This window comes from Anabrus simplex, chromosome 12 (genome assembly GCF_040414725.1).
Source record: "Anabrus simplex isolate iqAnaSimp1 chromosome 12, ASM4041472v1, whole genome shotgun sequence".
Taxonomy (NCBI): Eukaryota; Metazoa; Arthropoda; class Insecta; order Orthoptera; family Tettigoniidae; genus Anabrus; species Anabrus simplex.
This window is the reverse complement of record NC_090276.1, coordinates 2,545,272-2,564,634: the sequence shown is the minus strand read 5'-3', so window position 1 is coordinate 2,564,634 and position 19,363 is coordinate 2,545,272. Positions and strand designations below refer to the sequence as shown.

General features: G+C 42.5%; 1 protein-coding gene across 2 annotated transcripts in view; it reads right to left on the bottom strand.

Moving 5' to 3' along the window:
- The window catches only part of Gs2 (glutamine synthetase 2), a 303,407-nt gene that overhangs the window by 233,451 nt on the left and 50,593 nt on the right, over positions 1–19,363 (bottom strand). The window contains exon 1 of one of the 2 annotated variants that reach the window (XM_067156489.2): positions 1,063–1,207. The exons of the other annotated variant lie outside the window; for it this stretch is intronic. The gene's annotated coding sequence lies outside the window, so the exon portion shown is untranslated. Of the gene's footprint in view, positions 1–1,062; positions 1,208–19,363 lie in introns of those variants that run through there. 2 annotated transcript variants of the gene reach the window in all.

Here is a 19,363-nt window from a genome sequence, read left to right as displayed (position 1 = left end):
TTATAAGTCTCAGTAGCTGCTTTTGAAGGTTTCCGGAGATGCCGAGGTGCCGGAATTTCTTCCCGCGGGAGTTCTTTTACGTGCCAGTAAATCTACCGACACGAGGCTGATGTATTTGAGCACCTTCAAATACCACCGGACTGGGCGAGGATCGAACCTGCCAAGTTGGGGTGAGAAGACCTAAAAATTGCTCTTAACAAAAGTTTGAAACCTACATATGAAAGTTCTATATATATTAGCGACGGGCAGTACTTGTCCAAAAAAAGATTCCTAACTTACGACAATAATATATTACAGAGTAAAACATGCCCCACACTGACTTAATATTACAAATTTATTAAGAGATACAATTCTAAATTTAATTTACGTTTTCTTCCATAACAGTTTGAGAAAGCGCAATTTTTCGTGAACACTTTATAAACATAATTATATCCTGTCTTAGTCAAACAGGTGTGAATAAACATCTCAACACCTGGCAGTCTGTCAAATACACTCTGTAGAGTGGACTGTAAACAGTTAGCAATACCCTCATTTCTATTTGACTGTCAAGTGAAGGAGCCACTGTCTTTGTAAGCACACAATACTGATAATTTACCTACAAATAAAGAAATACCGTCCAAGAAAAATAAGCCAACTTTCACACGAGTTATTTTACAAACCGTTGAAACCAAATGATAATGCCCATAATTGCCTAAAAATACAGTAGCTGTGGAGATGCTCAAAATGAATTACTTCGGAGAGAGCTTAAGATGCTTTTGTTTTACGATCAACAAGATAACCTCATAATTTGTATAAAAATAAATACATCGCGGTTATAAATCTTAAAGTTCACAAGGAATTATTTCAGAAACAGTTGAAGGCGTCTGTTTCATGATCAAATGGCAATGATCAAAATTTGTCTAAAAATAAAGAAATTACAGTAAAAGAAATCCTTCACAATGCGTTTCTTTAGAAACAGTTGAAGGCGGCTTTGTTTCCCAAACAACACACTGGCTAAAAGAATCACTACTTACTATACATTAAATTCACATGACAGTTTACTAAAGCGTGCGGAGTACTCACGATGATCAGCTGTTTGTTGGTCGGAGATAAACTCTGTTGGACGCAGGCCCGCTGCGATATGACTGACAAGCGTTCCCACTCCAACTACTCATGAAGTCGCCCCGCTGGCCCCATGACCTGCTGTATATACAGAGAGCGCTCGAGAACAGAGCATGCGCAAACAACTGACGGATGATGTTCTGTTGATGCAGGCCGCGGAAACAATTCTATCAGTTTGGTAACCACATGACAAGATACTCCACTCGGATCTCGGCCCACAGGTCACACGCCGGAACAATATCATTGGACGTTTTAAATACTTGTGTGTTTATTTCGGCAAAGCCTCGTGCATAATACTATATTCTATAAGTGGCTTTACGTCGCATCGACACAGATGGTTCTTATGCCGACGATGGGCTATGAGTGGGAAGGAAGTGACCGTGGCCTTCATTTGTCTGGAGGGAAAATGGGAAACCACGGAAAACCATCTTCAGGGCTGCCGACAGTGGGGTTCGAACCCATTATGAACGCAAGCTCACAGTTGCGTGATCCTATCCGCACGGCAAAATCGCTCTGTAATAATAATAATAATAATAATAATAATAATAATAATAATAATAATAAAAGTAAAAGAGCCTCCGTGGCTTAGGCGGCAGCGCGTCGGCCTCTCACCGCTAGGTTCTGTGGTTCAAATCCCGGTCACTCCATGCGAGATTTGTGCTGGACAAAGCGGAGGCGAGACAGGTTTTTCTCCGGGAACTCCGGTTTTTCCTGTCATCTTTCATTCCACTAACACTCTCCACCATCATTTCATTTCATCTGTCAGTCGTTATTCATTGCCCCAGAGGAGTGCGACAGGCCTCGGCAGCTGGCACAATTCCAATCTTCGCCGCAAGTTGGGGGCTTCATTCATCCCATCCCTGACCCGGTCATTGACTGAAAAACAGTTTTTTTCAAATAAAGAGTGAAAATCGTCAGCTTGTTTCCACGACTGGGTCAGGACTGAAATCAATGATGCCCTATCTAGCATCGAGGATGGGAACTGTGCCGGCTGTCGAAGTCTGTCGCACTCCTCTGGGACAATGATTGATGTCTGAAAAATGAAATGATGTTGGAGAGTGTTGCTGAAATGAAAGAGCTGACAAGGAAAACTGGAGTACCCGGACAAAAATATGTTCCATCTCCGCTTTGTCCAGCAGACTTCTCACATGGAGTGACCGACATTTCAACTATGGAATCCAGCGGTTAGAGGCCGGAGACGCACTATATAAATAATAATAATAATAATAATAATAATAATAATAATAATAATAACTGATGGTGATGTTTTTGTTTTTACGTTCCATTAACTGCTTTTCGACGGTTTTCGGAGACGCCGGGGTGGCGGAATTTTGTCCCGCAGGAGTTCTTTTACCTGCCAGTAAATCTACCGACACGAGTTGTAGTTAGTGGGGCGTAAAGCAAATAACATTATTATTACTATTAGTGTCAAAACTGGAACACAAACCTGAAGATCGCGAAGAATTTTGATGTATCACACTCAACGATTCCTACAATTTGAAAGGACAGAGAAAACATCTGATTTATTAGCCAAGACCGTGTGCGAGATTACTGAAGAATTTAGGTTGTTGCTACTTCTTTCCTCACTTATTATTTTAAACTTTGCTGACATCTTATGGCTGGAGTCCGTCTCTGTGGTGTAGTGGTTAGTGTGATTAGCGGTCACCTCAGGACGTCCGGGTTCGATTCCCGGCTATACCACGAAATATGCAAAGTGGTATGAGGGCTGGAAGTCCACTCAGCCTCTGGAGGTCAACTGAGTAGACGGGGGTTCGATTCCCTCTTCTGCCATCCTCGAAGTGGTTTTCCCACTTCTCCTCCAGACAAATGCCGGGATGGTACCTAACTGAAGGCCACGCCGCTTCCTTCCCTCTTCCTTGTCTATCCCGTCCAACCTTTCCGTCCCCTCACAAGGCCCCTGTTCAGCATGGCAGGTGAGGCCGCCTGCGCGAGGTACTGGTCCTCCTCCACAGTTTTATCCCCGACCCAAAGTCTCACGCTCCAGGACACTGCCCTTGAGGCGGTAGAGGTGGGATCCCTTGCGGAGTCCGAGGGAAAACCCGTCTAAGCCCAATGTCACCTACAGGTGACACCTAATATTAATAATATTCCCCGCTCATCAGGCTGCTTGAACTTCTCTGCCTGTTGGAAGTACAGTCGAACCTCGATATATCGAACCTCGAATTTTCAGTATCTCGAAGTAACTTCAATTTCCCGGCCGTTTGTCGTATTCTTCACGTGTATTTATTTCTCTGTTACTCGAAATTCGGTTGCAAGAATTTCTCCATTTCTCAAAGCGAACATTTCCTCCCTTGAAGTAAAAAATGCTCTGTAAATCGAATTTTGTGCAACATTAACTATGCATTACGGCATTTGTGGTTTGTGAGGAACAGTTAACAAGTAAAGAAAGCGTTATAGGTGATGCTGGGAGCTAATATGACGCGAACCGAAAAACTAAAACTTCTAGTGATCGGAAAATCGGCGAAGCCTCGCTGTTTCTCGGGTGTGAATTAATTACAGGTCACGCACGAAAGCAACCCCCGAAGTCGCAGATGACAAGCTCCATGTACGAATCTCGGCTGCGTGGTATTGACAAGTTTCAACGTGAAGGGAGGAAACGTTAACCGTAACAAATAGAAGAGAATAAGGGACTTTTTCCAGAGATGTTAACGGAGGTACGTTTCTTCTTTCACTACTGTATGTACTGTATCCTGTCTTCTAAACTGTTACTGTAATGAGGATTACAATTAAAGCGATGCTGTAAAATAGAGTTTGTTTGTATATTTTAAACTACTGTTAAAAATAATGTATTCAGTATATAGGCCTACATATGATCCAATTATGTGTTATACATGAACAGCAACAGCAACAAAGAAAAGCGGTTTATGCGACTGTCACTTATAACGAATGATAATTGGCGATCGCTTTGGACTTGTTATAACCGGTTTCGACTGTAGTAGAGACATATCAGCATTCCAAACACATGTTTCTGTGTTGTAATGCTGTGATGGGATGGTCATCATAATCATAATTTACTAAAGGCAATGCCTTGTCACTGTAGCCACATCTGACGACCTTATATGAACCAAATGCCAGTTCCTAATGTATAACACCTTCGGTCGTCCTCTGGGTCTCCTTCTCACTACTTTTACTTTCAATGTCGGTTTGAAGAAGAGAGTCATGTCTCAGTACGTATCCACTGAACTTTGTTTTCCTCTTCTTTATCGTATTTAATATACACTGACTGAGCAAATGCCATGGGATAGCGGAGCACTGATGCGCAGGTGTGTTGTCTGCGCACCACACGCCCCCTGTGCCAGCGGCAGTTGTATAGGAGACCTTGTGAGCAGTGGCTGTGCATGTGACAGGTGTAACATGGAACGTCGTCGTGAGCTGACAACATTCGAATGGGGTATGGTGGTCGGTGCACGACGGAAGGGAAGTGCGATTTCGGAAGTGGTGCGGGAATTCGGCTTCACACGATCAACCGTGTCCAGTGTGTATCGTGAATGGTTGAATGCGGGTGTCACCGTCCACAACAGACGAACAACCGGCCGTCCACCCACCCTCGATGACCGTGACCGGCGACAGCTGAGACGAATTGTCAATAGTGACAGACGGGCAACCGTGCAATAAATCACGGCTCAATTCAACACAGGCCGTGCTAGACACGTCTCCCTGTGGATAATCCGTAGGAACATGCGTTCTATGGGGTATGGGAGCCGGCGCCGCACACGGGTGCCACTGTTAGCCCAACGTCATCGGGCACAACGACGCGCATTTGTCGCCAGTCACCAGGGATTGACACTGGAACAATGGCGTAACGTGATATGGTCGGACGAATCACGATTTCAACTGCACCATGCCGATGGGAGGCACCGTGTATGGCGCAGACCACATGAAGCGATGGATCCCGCCTGCCTCGAAGGTGTGGTCCAGGGCGCTGGTGTCTCTGTTATAGTCTGGGGTGCATTTTCCTGGTATGGAATGGGCCCCCTAGTTGTTCGGAAAGGGACTTTGAATGGTACGCGGTATGTTGAGCTGCTCGGAGACTATCTCAACCCATTTTTGGCCTTCCAGCGCCCAGACGGTTCTGCGGTGTTTAAAATGATAACGCGCCGCCACATCGCTCCCTCGTCGCCCGGGAATGGTTCCAGGAACATGTAGCGGAGGTCCAACGACTGCCATGGCCACCCAGGAGCCCCGATATGAACCCTATCGAGCATATCTGGGATGTCCTGGAACGCAGGCTCCGTGCCATGGATCCTGCACCCACGAACAGACCAGCATTGGCGGCCGCTCTGCAAACGATTTGGTGTCAGCTGCGTCCAGAGGACTACCAGGGACTTGTCGACTCGCTGCAGTTCGCAGGGCCAGAGGAGGCCCCAGACGCTGTTAGGTGACTATCCCATGACATTTGCTGAGTCAGGGTACATCGAACCTCTTTTACTTACTTACTAGTCGGCACTACAGTCCATGCAGGTCCTTGGCCTCCTTAATCACCTCAACATCATCAATCCATCTCTTTCTGACCCTTCCTCTCCTCCTTCTTCCTTCCGATTTTCATACAAAGACTTTTTTTTTGACAGTACTGGTTTCTGCCATTCTTTGAACATGACCAGCCCACCTAATATTCTTCCCCGCTGAATTTTAACGACATCTGGCTGGCCAAATAATCCTTGTAGCTGATCTTTAACTGCTCCAAATATCTTTCTCAATATCTTCCTTTCCCACCGAAAAAACAGCCACTGTTCTTCTGAAATAGTCATCATTCAGCATTCTGAGCCATGCATCACTACAGCTCTTAGTACTGTTGTGTATATTTTTGTTTTCTTATTCCTACTGACACTCCTGGATTTAAAAGTATTTTGCAAGGCGTAAAAACATCGGTTCCCACTCATCCTTTCCTGTACTGTATTTCCATTAGAGGTTTTATTGTCTGCTTCCTTTACGTTCTTTAAAACAAGGTCATTTGTTTTTCATCCATCCAACTTGTTTCTTTACTGCAATTCTTCTCTAAAAGCACATTTCTGCAGCTTTAAGTTTTGTTTCTTCATGTTTCCCTAATGTCCAGGTTTCGGTTCCATACAGTGGGACACTCCAAACAAACGTTTTGAGAAATGATGTTCTAGAAAAATCCACAACCTGTTTCCAGTCATTTGACCGGGTCAGTAATGGAATTAATGAAACCCCCTTCTAGCGGCGAGGATGGGAATTGTGCCGACTGCCGAAGCCCGTCGCACTCCTCTGGGAAATTATTAATGAAATGAAATTGCAGAGTGTTGCCGGAATGACAGATGACAAGGAAAACCGGAGTACCCGCCTCCGCTATGTCCAGTACAAATCTCACATGGAGTGACCCAGCGGTGAGGCTCACCACTGTTCTAGGATGGTACATAATAACACTATCATTCTTCTTCGCCTTGTTATTATTACTTTTTGCCTTTTTTCGGAAGCCTGGGATTGTCGCTTTGTGTGAAATTAGCCTACATTTACGACCAGATGCCCTTCCATTCGAAGGGACGTTTTTGTTGTGTTTTTTCGTGCGATGTGTTTTATGTAAATGTAGTTGTGTCTTAACACGAGCGAGACTAATAAACCAAACGCAGTTAAAATTCCCACCTCCCACAGGTACTGCCACCTTGACGGCTGCTTTTAGAGACTTGCTTCGGCTTCTGGTAAGCTCGACAGGTGTAAGGCGATGAGGGTTGGAACACTTGCTCGGGGTGACATTTGCACAGAGCCTCGGTTTTCATATACCCCGGTATTAATAGCTCATAGCCTCGATTGAAGAGCTGGCCTCACTCCTCGGCGAAAATTGTTGAAATCCTACTCTGTTTTCCTCGCTTTTTTCTGTTTCCTGGCTGCACCCTTTCTCACTTCATTTGCCGCTTTGTCCGGATTGTAAACATGAGTTGCGTCGACTAAAACTATATTACTTTTATTGTTATTCTTCGTTTACAGGCGGTTAAGGCGCCAAGTTGACAGGTTCAATCCTGGCTCAAAAATGTCAGCCCCGTGTCGGTAGAACTCCTCTGGGACAAAATTTCGGCACCCCGGCGCCCCCGAAAACCGAAAAATAGTTAGTGCGGATAAACTATTTTTATTATTATTATTATTCCTTTAGATTTCTTAAAATCTACGCAGTTGATTTTTACTGGTGAAGCCCACAATGTACTGATGTCCACTGTAAATTAACAATGACCTTGGCGGTCTTAGTGAATTGCATAGCTGTAGAAAAATTATCACCAGTTTAAAACGGAACACTAGTTTTCCCCAGGTATCTTGCTATTTTGCTTTACGTCGCACAGACACAGATAGGTCTTATGGCGACGATGGGATAGGAAAGGCCTAGGAATGGGAAGGAAGCGGCCGTGGCCTTTATGAAGGTACAGCCCCAGCATTTGCCTGGTGTGAAAATGGGAATCCACGGAAAACCATCTTCAGGGTTGCTGACAGTGGGGTTCGAACCCACTATCTCCCGATTACTGGATACTGGCCGCACTTAAACGACTGCAGCTATCGAGCTCGGTTCCCCGTAGCAATGGAATCTAAAGGCTTCTGTCTTTATTATATACTAGCTGATGTACCCGTGCTTCGCTACGGAATTTTACATTGTATACAGAATTCTAGGTTAGGTAGTGTACACGTTGCGAGCAAGATTGTATGAGATTGCATAGCTCTTAGCGTTACCATAGAAACGCGACGGGGAAGTCACCAAACATCATTTCTCATATGAAGACTGAGTTAGAGAACTGTCACTGTAATGGTAGACCCGCTTGCATACCATCAGTCACAATCAGGTTGGGGAGCTTTCATTATAACGGCAGACACTCACTCTCCACCTGCCTTTTTACAGTCTCAGAAAGACTGTCTTAGTGGTTTTCCCAACTGGAATGAACATACATTACAATGACGTCAGTAGGAATGGCGCAATAAAAAGCAATGCTTTCATATGAAATACTCGATCAAATGGAAAACCACACATTTTCTCACTTTTAACGAACAGGACTGCGCTGCCGATCGAACAGTCCAAAGTTCCAGAGCTGGAATGACGAAGGCGCAGACTGCCGTGGGCCGTGAACACTCTTCGTCCCTTTTCGGTGGAGAGAGGGTCGAATAGTGGCGACTCCCAGGGCAAAAACTATGCCCTTTTACTAATCTGTTTCCTAGGAGTACCGATGAGTCGGAAAGTATCAATTCACTACACTGGCGGCGGAAAAATCTATCTGTCTTGGAGGCAAATTTTTCCTCCAATTCAGAGGAGAAACCGCCTATTCACTGCGAATTTGGAATAAAATTAATGTAGAATTTAATAAAAATGAAGAAGCTTTTCTTAAGAAAAGGCTCTCTTTAGGGTTCAATTTTCAGTTATTTAGTGAATTGTGCTGCTATAATTTGAAATAGCCCTAATTGCTATTCTAGACCATGCCATCCTACTAGTACTACTCTACTAAGTGAGCATCTGCCCTTAAGTCTGCTCACTGCCCAATGAAAACAGCGCGTCAGAGTAGGGGTCGAATAGCTAGAATACTATGATGTACCACTGTATCAGAAAATGAATGAACTCCCTGGCTATTTCCCGCCATTATTCAGTCAGGCTATTATATATTCGGTACGCAGCAGTAATCCTGAGAGGCAGCATAAGAGACAAAGAACATCACAACAAATGGTCAATGTAATGTTATTGTTGATCAATGTTATGCGCCTTCGATATTGTAGGGCTTCACATTTAGTTTTCTTCAGACCCTGAAATACCACTCTTATCATAGTCGGTACGGTAAAACTGAATAAAACATAAATAATCGGAAACTGTATTCTCTATAACTTTTGTTATGTAGTACTTTTCGATAGGACCAATGACATAGGTATTTAAAAATTACATTTTAGGCGCCTTCCCCTAAACTACAATTTCATCCAGGGTGAATACAATTGTTTATAGTTTAGACTGTAGTTTCTTATTCCCCGACTCTATATACCGTTTTCATTAAATTCTGTTTACCTATTTTCTCGTGGCTCGGCGTTGATATGGACTTGGCAACAAAAATACAAATTCATGAATATCTGTGTTATCATAGCCGATACGGTAAAAATGTATAAGACATAAATGGTCGGAAATTTAATTTTATATAACTTTGGTTATGTAGTATTTATCGATACTGTTGTAACCAAGGTTGAGATTTACAAAACACAACTTTATTATTCGCTTCAAATGCAAAATACACTATTTACACAAATAAAACTGAAATTTAACTTGAAGCAAAATGAATTAGGTATCTTGAGAAAGAGTCTATTTTTTTATACACTATATACAAGTTTGCAGTATTTACATCCACTACTATCTTGAAAAGATAGTCCTTGTGATAAGAAAAGTCGATAGTCGAAAACTATCAGAAGTACTGACATAAATGTTTTGGAAAGTCCTTCCTTGCTGAGTTCATAAAAGCAAGTTCAATGTTGGAAGAATTCTTACTTGGCGAAACCAAGGGAGCTTGCATTAATTAGGGAAATATTACGGTATGTAATAGTATGATTGGATATGGGCAGCGGAAGAGGAGCGGTGACCAGAGGTGAGACCTCGTACTGCCAGAAATTCAGTCCACCTGGTCGAAGCACATTTTCAAGAGGAGTAGCCTCCGTGCTCGACGTAGGGTGTATTCTGGAGCTGGACACCGGGGCAAGTGGGCATCTGGACAGGCTGGGAGTTCCTCTTTATAGTACACACACGACAGTTCAGGCACGCGCACTGAGGGCTGCGCGTCGAGGCTAGAAGAATGACACTTGGCGCGCGTGTAGCTGGCTGGCGGAGCGAGAAGGGAGCGCCGGACATACAACAGATACGACCGCTAATAATATAAATATTTGAGAATTAAATTTTAGGCCTCCCACTAAACTACCATTTAACTCAGCGTTAATTAAATTATTTATAGCCTATATTGTAGTGGCTCACTCTCCGACTTTGCATACCATTTTTCAATGAGATAGGATCACTAATAATGCAAATATTTAAGAATTAAGTTTTAATCCTTCCCTTAAACTACCATTTCACTCAGAGTGAAAAAAAATATTTATAGCCTAGATTGTAGCGACTTATTCCCCGACTTTGCATACTCTCTCTCTCTCTCTCTCTCTCATTCTCCTCAACCTGATGGTTGGTGGGTAGCATGACTGTCCTCGTCCAACGACCTTCCTGCTGGATTAGTTGATATGGACGTCGCCCTTTAATGCCATCGAGGAACCCTGCTCTAGGTCGTCCTCTTCTAGTCTTTCCTTCCAGTTTCCCTTCAAGCGGTGTGGTGCATCATGATGAATGCCGGAGTGAATGACCTGTTGTAACTTTTTGATGATAATAACAAATAAAATGATGAATAAAAATTTATAAATAAAATTACTCAAAAACTTAATAAAATTAATATGCATAATTAACCGAAATGTCCGTAGTATGGGCGCCAGAGTTCACCAGAATGGATCCCTCGAATTTAGATAAGAGCATGATAAACTTTATATCCCAGGGCGTGTACATAATGCTGCGTACTGGTACATCTGCTGGAGGCCTTACCTAACCTCCTGAAAACGACTAATTAGGTAGGAACTGCACCTAGGTTCATCAATAACACTGATTCTAAAATAGCTAACTATATTCTGAACAAATTCTGTGCGTGAGCACCTCATCAACATACAACATTATACATATAATACACACATAAAATATTGCTGGAAGATTCCATATTTACAACAACAACAATAATGAAAATCGTTGGAAAACGAAAGCGAGAACTAAGCTACCATTTGTAGATAGTCCGATGAACAATGTACATGTATGAAGATAAATACCTTTCACTGTGTCTATATCAATTCGACTTACCGATTCTCATAATCGGCAGTTATCACATCACACAGATACTGTACCTTGTACTACTGTGTTCACATATTTTAACACTTGTTGTAAAGATATATACACACGTCTGTCGATCCTCAACATAAATTATGGAAAGTCTGAGATAGCTTTCACCAACATATAATGCCAGGCCGCCACAAGTGCTACAATACTTAATGCGCAAGCACTCTCCACAGTCATCCACTTTCTACGAACATAACAAGACTACGCTCCACGAACGTTTGAAGTCCAGTCCATTGCAGCCGTGTCACTCCAGTACCGTGTATCAGCACCACTTCCTTCCCGTACAGTGTGTCAGTTGTCGTTCCTTATACAGTGTCACTGGTTGTAGTTATCTTCCTTCTCGTTCCTTTACAATCACCTCGGTTGCCGCCGTATGATCAACCTTTATAGACATCAACATCCCCCTCCTCTCAGATGATACGTCTGGATTGGTGCTTGCCAGCCAATCATGAGTGAACCTCTTCTTTCTCCCATGTTATAAACAAACACTCGGGAGTTTTATATGAATCATCGAATTTCCCTGGTACAACAACAAGCTCATCTCATCAGGCTGGGATATATACATGACTCATTGAATATCCCGACACAAGTACATCACAACAAACACTGTGGTATCCACATGACTCAACCAAATTACCAGAGTTATTAAAGCAATGTTTTCCCACTCGTGCAAAACAAATTACTCATACCTACATATGTGGATATCTTCCAGCTTACCAATATAAATGGCAAAATATACAAATGAAATACTGATAATAATAATAATAATAATAATAATAATAATAATAATAATAATAATAATAATAATAATAATAATAAATCGAATACTGACAATAATATATCTAACTTCTACATATAATTCGGGGGTGTGATATACTGTATGTACTATCACACTGTCCGACTACATCTTCTTCTCGCGATCATTTTCTCTAGACTGATGGTTTCTTCAGCTCTCTTGAGAACTTCATTTGTTAGCCTGTGAGTCCAGGGAATTCGTAACATTCGACGCCAGCACCACATTTCAAATGCATTTATTCTTTTCTTATCAGCCTCTAATAGAGTCCAGGTTTCAGAGCCATAGGTCGCAATGCTCCAAATGAAGCTCTTTCCTACTGGTAGTGATATTGCCTTGGAGGTCAATAGGCTTCTTTTTTTTTATTGAAAGCTTCTCTAGCCTGGGCTATTCGAGAACGGACGTCCTTTTCACACCTCCCATCAGATGTAATGGTGCTTCCCAAATAACTGAACTGATTTACTTGAGTCAATTTTTCTCCTTCCAACCAAACATTAACATCCTGTTTACCATCCGGAGTATATTTCATTATTCTCTTTAGCCGTTTTCTAGTGATGCGTCTCAGACAGACAGACAGACAGACAGACAGACAGACAGACAGACAGACAGACAGACAGACAGACAGACAGACAGACAGACAGACAGACATTATGGAAAAATAAAAAGTGCATTTTCTTGTTAGTGTGGACATGACCGATACAGAAATACTATTCTTTTCAAATTCTTAGCAATGTACAGACAAAACTCTTATTTTATACATAATATATAGATATATACATGCGTTTGGCGCTCTAAGGAGCACGTACAACCATTATTTAGCATTGGTATTCTTGATCATCTTGTTCCTCTTTTCTTCCCAAAACATCCTCATAATTTCAGTATGAGCTTGTCGTCTTTCTTGTGTCCACGCGTTTTTTATTTTCAAACTTCTTGCCGTCGGATTCTTGGGCGCAAACTTGTGGGTGTTGATCTTTTGTCTGTATGAAGTCCTTGTGGTTTCCAGTGGGTCAATGTCGACTTCCGCGAGATATTTTTGGGTCCCTACTAGCCAGCGCACTTTGGTTTGTCGTGTTCCATTGGTCAATGGTGAGTCATCCATTCGTGCTAAATCCCGTCTTTTGCGTGCGAGTGAGGTGAATCGCTCAGTCAATGAACAGAGTTCCTCCGAGATTTTTTTCGCATCCAAATGCCATCTTCAAACTTGGGTCCGAATATTTTCCTCAGTATCTGTCGTTCCACTTTCTCAATGTCTCTAATGTTGATGTTTAGTGATGATGTTTCAATTGCATAGAGTGCCTCTGGGAGAACAGTATTGTAGTGTCGGAGTTTGGCCTTGGTGGAAAGCGATTTCTTGTTGTAAACGTTCCAGGGGATTATATAGGCTTTTATTATTATTATTATTATTATTATTATTATTATTATTATTATTATTATTATCTATCAATCTACCGCGTGAGTATTCCCATCCCTTGCTTCTGCTTTCCAACACTCCGTGTCTCTCCGTAGAAGTGTCACAACTTCCCCTGTTCCTGCAGGTTGGGGGTTGGGCGTGGCATCAACAACCCTATCTCGAAAAAACAACAACACTTATTTCGAACCAAAGGACAAAGGAAACCGGACGAATGTAAGGGATAAACGAGCCTGGCAACGGAAACGGCACATGAATTGATATTTCGCGACATGGAATATGTGAACACTGAGTAAACCAGGATTACGGAAATGAAAAAATATACTTAGGAAAGTATATGGTCCAGTAAAAGCAGGAATAATAAGGAAATCAGATATGATAGCAGTGGCGGCTGGTGGTATCTGAAGCTGGGTGTTGCACCAACATTTTCAGTGTCACATTTTTATAGCTTACAGAAATAACAAGGAACTCTATTATCGTTAAGTAATGAACTACGTTCCTACTTAAACTGTAATATATCTGGCAATTACAACCCAGGAAATAAGAGGCTAATTATACTCTTGGCTTTACTTCCCACTAACGACTTTTTAGGGTTTTCGGAGACGCCGAGGTGCTGGAGTTCTTTTACATGCCAGTTAATCTACTGACACAGGGTTGAGCCAGGATCGAACCTGCCACGTTGGGGTCAGAAGGCAAGCGCTTCAACCGTCTGAGCCACTCAGCCTGGCACAGTTACCTTTGCCTCACATGAACTGAAAATTTGCCGTTCTGTTTGTCATTGAAGGGTAATATTGTGGGTGGTCTGGTATGGCGTGGAAAACAAATTACATAGCAAGTTGGTCGTGCGGTTAGGGTTGTGTAGCTGTGAGCTTGCATTTGGGGTATAGTGGGTTCGAACACCACTGTCGGAAGCCCTGAAGATGGTTTTCCGCAGTTTCCCATTTTCACACCAGGCAAATGCTGTGGCTGTGCCTTAATTAATGCCACAGTCACTTCCTTCCAACTCCTAGCCCTTTCCTATCCCATTGTCGCCTTAAGACCTATCTGCGTCGGTGCAACGTAAATGAAAAAAAAAATGAAAAAAATTGGAAATGAATGACCTTTGCGAGAGGAGAGAAAGTAGGAATGAAGTAATCTCCGCAGAATGGCGCAATCTAACGGGGACATTTGGAACTGGACTTGCTGGTCTCGTGCAACTCCCTGAGACCGATACTGGCGAGCATGCTACCTGATGCTATACAGGCTTAAGCCCCATTCACAATGCAAACGTAACGTAACGTAAACTTAAAATTAACGTTAACTTAGAAGTTAGCGGCCATCTTATCTAATGGAACCATTCACAATGCGCCGACGTAAACTTAACTGCGAGTTCGTAAAATTAAGGGATTGCAAACTCCAAGCTCTTGCGGTTAATTTTACGTTAACTTTAAGAACCAGCCAATCAGAGCAGAGGTAAACATTGTGTGTTGTGCACGATATAATGACTTCTTTGGACGAAACACTTGTAGTTCTCTTTCAAAATAATCTTTGTGTATGTATGTTAAAAGGAAAAAGAATTACAAATACGCTGTACCGAAAAATAATAGGTGGAAATTAATATCCTGTAGTAATGAAATCTGACAATAAATGGCGGGAGACAAGCTCGCAGCGCTGGCAAACGGACGAGAGACAATCCCTGTCATAAATAAAACAGTGTCCTTGTATATTTCTTAACATTATACGGACTACTAGTTTACGAAAACGATATCATCTAAACAAACGGATCCAAACATCTCATCAGGGTGTGATAGATAGGGGCATAGATGTCGGTAAAGGAGACCTTACAATCCTTTTTATTAGAAAAGGGGAAGTAAATCGTAAGAAAAGCAAACAGTTCAGGTTTCATCCACATGTCCAAAACGAACTGATGAGGGTCATTTCTTACATTAGATTACCGAGATCGCATTGAGGTAACCTTCTTTGATTCAAGGGATGAACCCATTTTCTGCACCGTTGTTTAGATCGCCTTTTCAGGTACCGTAGGCCTACACAGCTCCCAGGAGCAAAGCAATAGATGTTTGAAGTAATATGGATTCCGCTACCACGGTGTTTGATTGCATCGATTTATTGAAATATAAAACTGCGAGATAGCCCAAAACCCGACTTCCGTGCTAAATAACATGGCAGTGTTTTGATTGGCTGCTGTGTACTCTTTACGTTAATGTTACGTTCCTCCATTGTGAATACCACAAATTTTACGTTAATTTTACGGTTACGTTACGTCGTTAAGTTTACGGTTACGTTTGCATTGTGAATGGGGCCCTAGGCTCGTTCCTGCTGAAGTATACTGCACCGCGCTGTCCGCCAGGGAGTTGCCATAGGAAAGCCCCCCCCCCCCCCCTGAGTTTGATTGGAAGCCACCAGCGTTTGTTAGTCAGTTACGAAGCATTAGGAGAGCGAACGACCGAGGATGGTTGATTTTAACATGTTTACGACATGCTAGGTTTATTAAACTAAAACATTAGAAGTAAAGGCGACAAATGAAGTGCAAATTATTGGGAGTTGTGCAACTCTGCAACAATATCACGCACCGCCCCTGTATGATAGTAGGAGAAATGGAGTAGTAGACTGCGATGGTTGGGACATGTAGAAAGAATGGCAGGAAACAGGACGGTAACGAAGGCCTTCGATGGTAAAACCAGAAGGATGTTTGAACAACATGAAGGAGGATAGGAGTCAGAAGATGGAGAACCAAAGCAGTCGACAAAGAAGAGTGGGTAGAGATTGTCCAGGATGCCAAGGACTTACAGGGGTTGTAGCACCGAGAAGGAAGTAAGTTAAAATCCTCAACCTGGCCGGGAATCGAACTCTGGGATCCCCAAACCGAAGGTTAGCCAAGGAGTCGGACAAATTACATTTGAATAACAAGACTTAAACATACCCCAGTTTCCGCCTCACGGAAGAAATTCTGCGTACGCCGCTGTCTATGCTAATACAAAGAGGGAAGACTAGTGAGTTTGTTTTAAATGGAGGGTAATTTCGGGACTCGCTCAACCGATTTCAGTAATTCTTCCACAAATCGAACTGGTTTCTTTATTAAGTTTATTCAAAATGGAGATATTGTGCTTTAACGATTTACAAACAAACGCTCACGGGCCTTGGCTTACTAAGCGACTGCTGCTCAGATTACGAGGTGCCGTGTGGTCAGCACGATGAATCCTCTCGGCCGTTATTCTTGGGGCCGCTACCTCGCCGTCAGTTAGCTCCTCAATTGTAATCATAATCAGGTATGCCGAGTGGACCTCGAACCAGCCCTCAGATCCAGGAAAAAGTCCGTCACTTGTCCGGGAATCGAACCCTCCGCGCGGGAGGCAGGCACGCTGGGCTGGTACCGATTTACAGACGGTGGAGATTGTCCTGTGGTTTCAGAGAACAAACAAGTATGAAAATTGAGGTCCACCACTTCCTTCCCAATATACAGGCCGTGCAGTAGAAAGCGCGCCAAGCCCATCAGCTGATCAATTGCGGCGAGCTAAGCGAATGTTACAAGTTGTACTTGTGGGAGCATTCTTTCGATAATTGTGACTGTGAAAGACAGAACTTTATATCTAAGTATTCTGCACGTTTGTTCTTTAAATTTCTCACACCAGGATTTTCGTAAACAACTGTTATTAAGATAATGAGACCTCGCAGTTTAGGTCGGGTGTGGTATCTTCATAGGGGCTGCCTGGCCGAGGCGGTAAAGGCGTGCTCGGCTCGCCCGGAAGGACGTGAGTTCGAATCCCCGTCAGGAAGTCGTAAAATTTAAGAAATGAGATTTCCATTTCCGGAGGTGCATATGGCATATGGTTCACTCAGCCTAGACCAAAAATGAGTACCGGCGGCCGGGCGTAGAGCTAACCACTCCACCCCATCATGTGCCGAGGTTACGGATAGTGGAAGCCTTTACCTTCCACCCCTCCAAGGGCCTTCATGGCCTGTAGGGAGATGACTTTGCTTTGCTTTGTGTGGTATCTTCATGTGATGAGCAATATAAATTTAAGAGACGTAATACTTCTCGTGGAATTTATTCATTTAATTGTTATCATATAACAATTGTTTGTAGAAAAATAATGTGTTGCAACTTTAAATACAGTATGTGAAAGTTCGAAGTTGCCACAATGCTAAGAACGAGCGGACCACGGCGAAAATACAACTATACAGGTAGGCCTAAATACACACAAATATTTTCATTTTCTTCGTTTGAAAAAGAAAATCCCAACCGAAAATGTACCTACTACCACGAATAAAGGAGTATGTTTCACGCATTTTCCCGAGCTGATAATAAAGTTCTGCTTATGACTTTCTTGTTACACGGATTTACAGCAGGCGTTTTATTGTTGATACAGAACAAGCATTAAAATGTACAGTAACCAATTGAACTTACAAACGGTTGAAGCAAAACTAAATGAAATTTATAAACCGTAACCTTATGTTAAATGATTTTAGCACCTTTATGCATACATTATGCATTATACATTATGCATACATTAAATAAGGAAATGAAGTTTTTTTTTTTTTTTTGCTAGTTGCTTTACGTCGCACTGACACAGATAAGTCTTATGGCGGCGATGGGACGGGAAAGGCCTAGGAGTGGAAAGGAAGCGTCCGTGGCCTTAATTAAGGTACAGCCCCAGCATTTGACTGGTGTGAAAATGGGAAACCACGGAAAACCATTTTCAGGGCTGCCGACAGTGGGGTTCGAACCTACTGTCCCCCGAATACTGGATACTGGCCACACTTAACCGACTGCAGCTATCGAGCTCGGTGAAATGAAGTCTTAAAGGAAGTAGTTGCATATTGTTACTTGGGTAGTAAAATAACTAGCGATGGCAGAAGTAAGGAGGACATAAAATGCAGACTAGCACAAGCAAGGAAGAGCTTTCTTAAGAAAAGGAATGTACTCACTTCAAACACTGATATAGGAATTAGAAAGATGTTTTTGAAGACTTTCGTGTGAAGCGTGGCATTGTATGGAAGTGAAACATGGACGATAACTAGCTCAGAAAGAAAGAGAATAGAAGCTTTTGAAATGTGGTGTTACAGAAGAATGCTGAAGGTGAGATGGATAGATCGAATCACGAATTAAAAGATATTGAATCGAATTGGTGAGAGGAGATCGATTTGGCTAAATTTGACGAGAAGAAGAGATAGAATGATAGGACACATCTTCGAGACACCCAGGACTTGTCCAGTTGGTTTTTGAAGGAAGTGTAGGTGGTAAGAACGGTAGGGGTAGACCAAGGTATGAATATGACAAGCAGATTAGAACAGATGTAGGATGCAGCAGTTATGTAGAAATGAAAAGGTTAGCACAGGATAGGGTGGCATGGAGAGCTACATCATCAAACCAGTCTATGGACTGATGACTTCAACAACAACGCATACATTTCAAAATTTAAAAATTAAACTATTGCTGGTAGATACCATTTCGATGTTAGAAGCAAAGCAACTGAATAATTAAGTAGTGATGAAAAAATTATTTCACGTCAATTTCCGTGAATGTGGGAAGTAACTAACAGATCTTCCTGGTAAGTGCATTAATATTTGGGAAAATATAGACGATTCCTAAACAAAAACTTATACAAATGTTTGTGTGGAAGAAAAGGTCTGAAGGATAGCACCAGAAGTGTCAAAAAAAAAAAAAAAAAAAAAAAAGCTACTGCATTTATGGCCATCTAGAGTTATGGAGGTAAAGTCTTACTGTTGTTGTTGGTTTGTTGTCTTCATCTTTGTATTAATGCATAATAATTATTTGTTGGGAACATTGACGAGTAAAACCCTCAAGGTTTGACCTAGATCACACTTCAAACCCTACTTCTGATGAAATTACATAGACTTGGCTTACGACTTATGATGCGATTACATGTATTAATGATCTCACCTGTTATATGAACACAACATTTGTGGGTATTTTATAATTTCAAGGTACAGACGTATCATGTGCTTGCATTACACGGGTCGGACGGAGGAAACAGTTCACCTCTTTGCGTGACGACATCGGAGCTACAGTACGGCCTGTACATCACGAAGGCAGTGCTGCAACCCCCGGATGCCCGGCTTCAATTCCCGCCTCTGCAACGAAATTTGAAACGTGGTACGAGGGGTGGAACGGGGACCACTCAGCTTCGGGAGGTCAAGT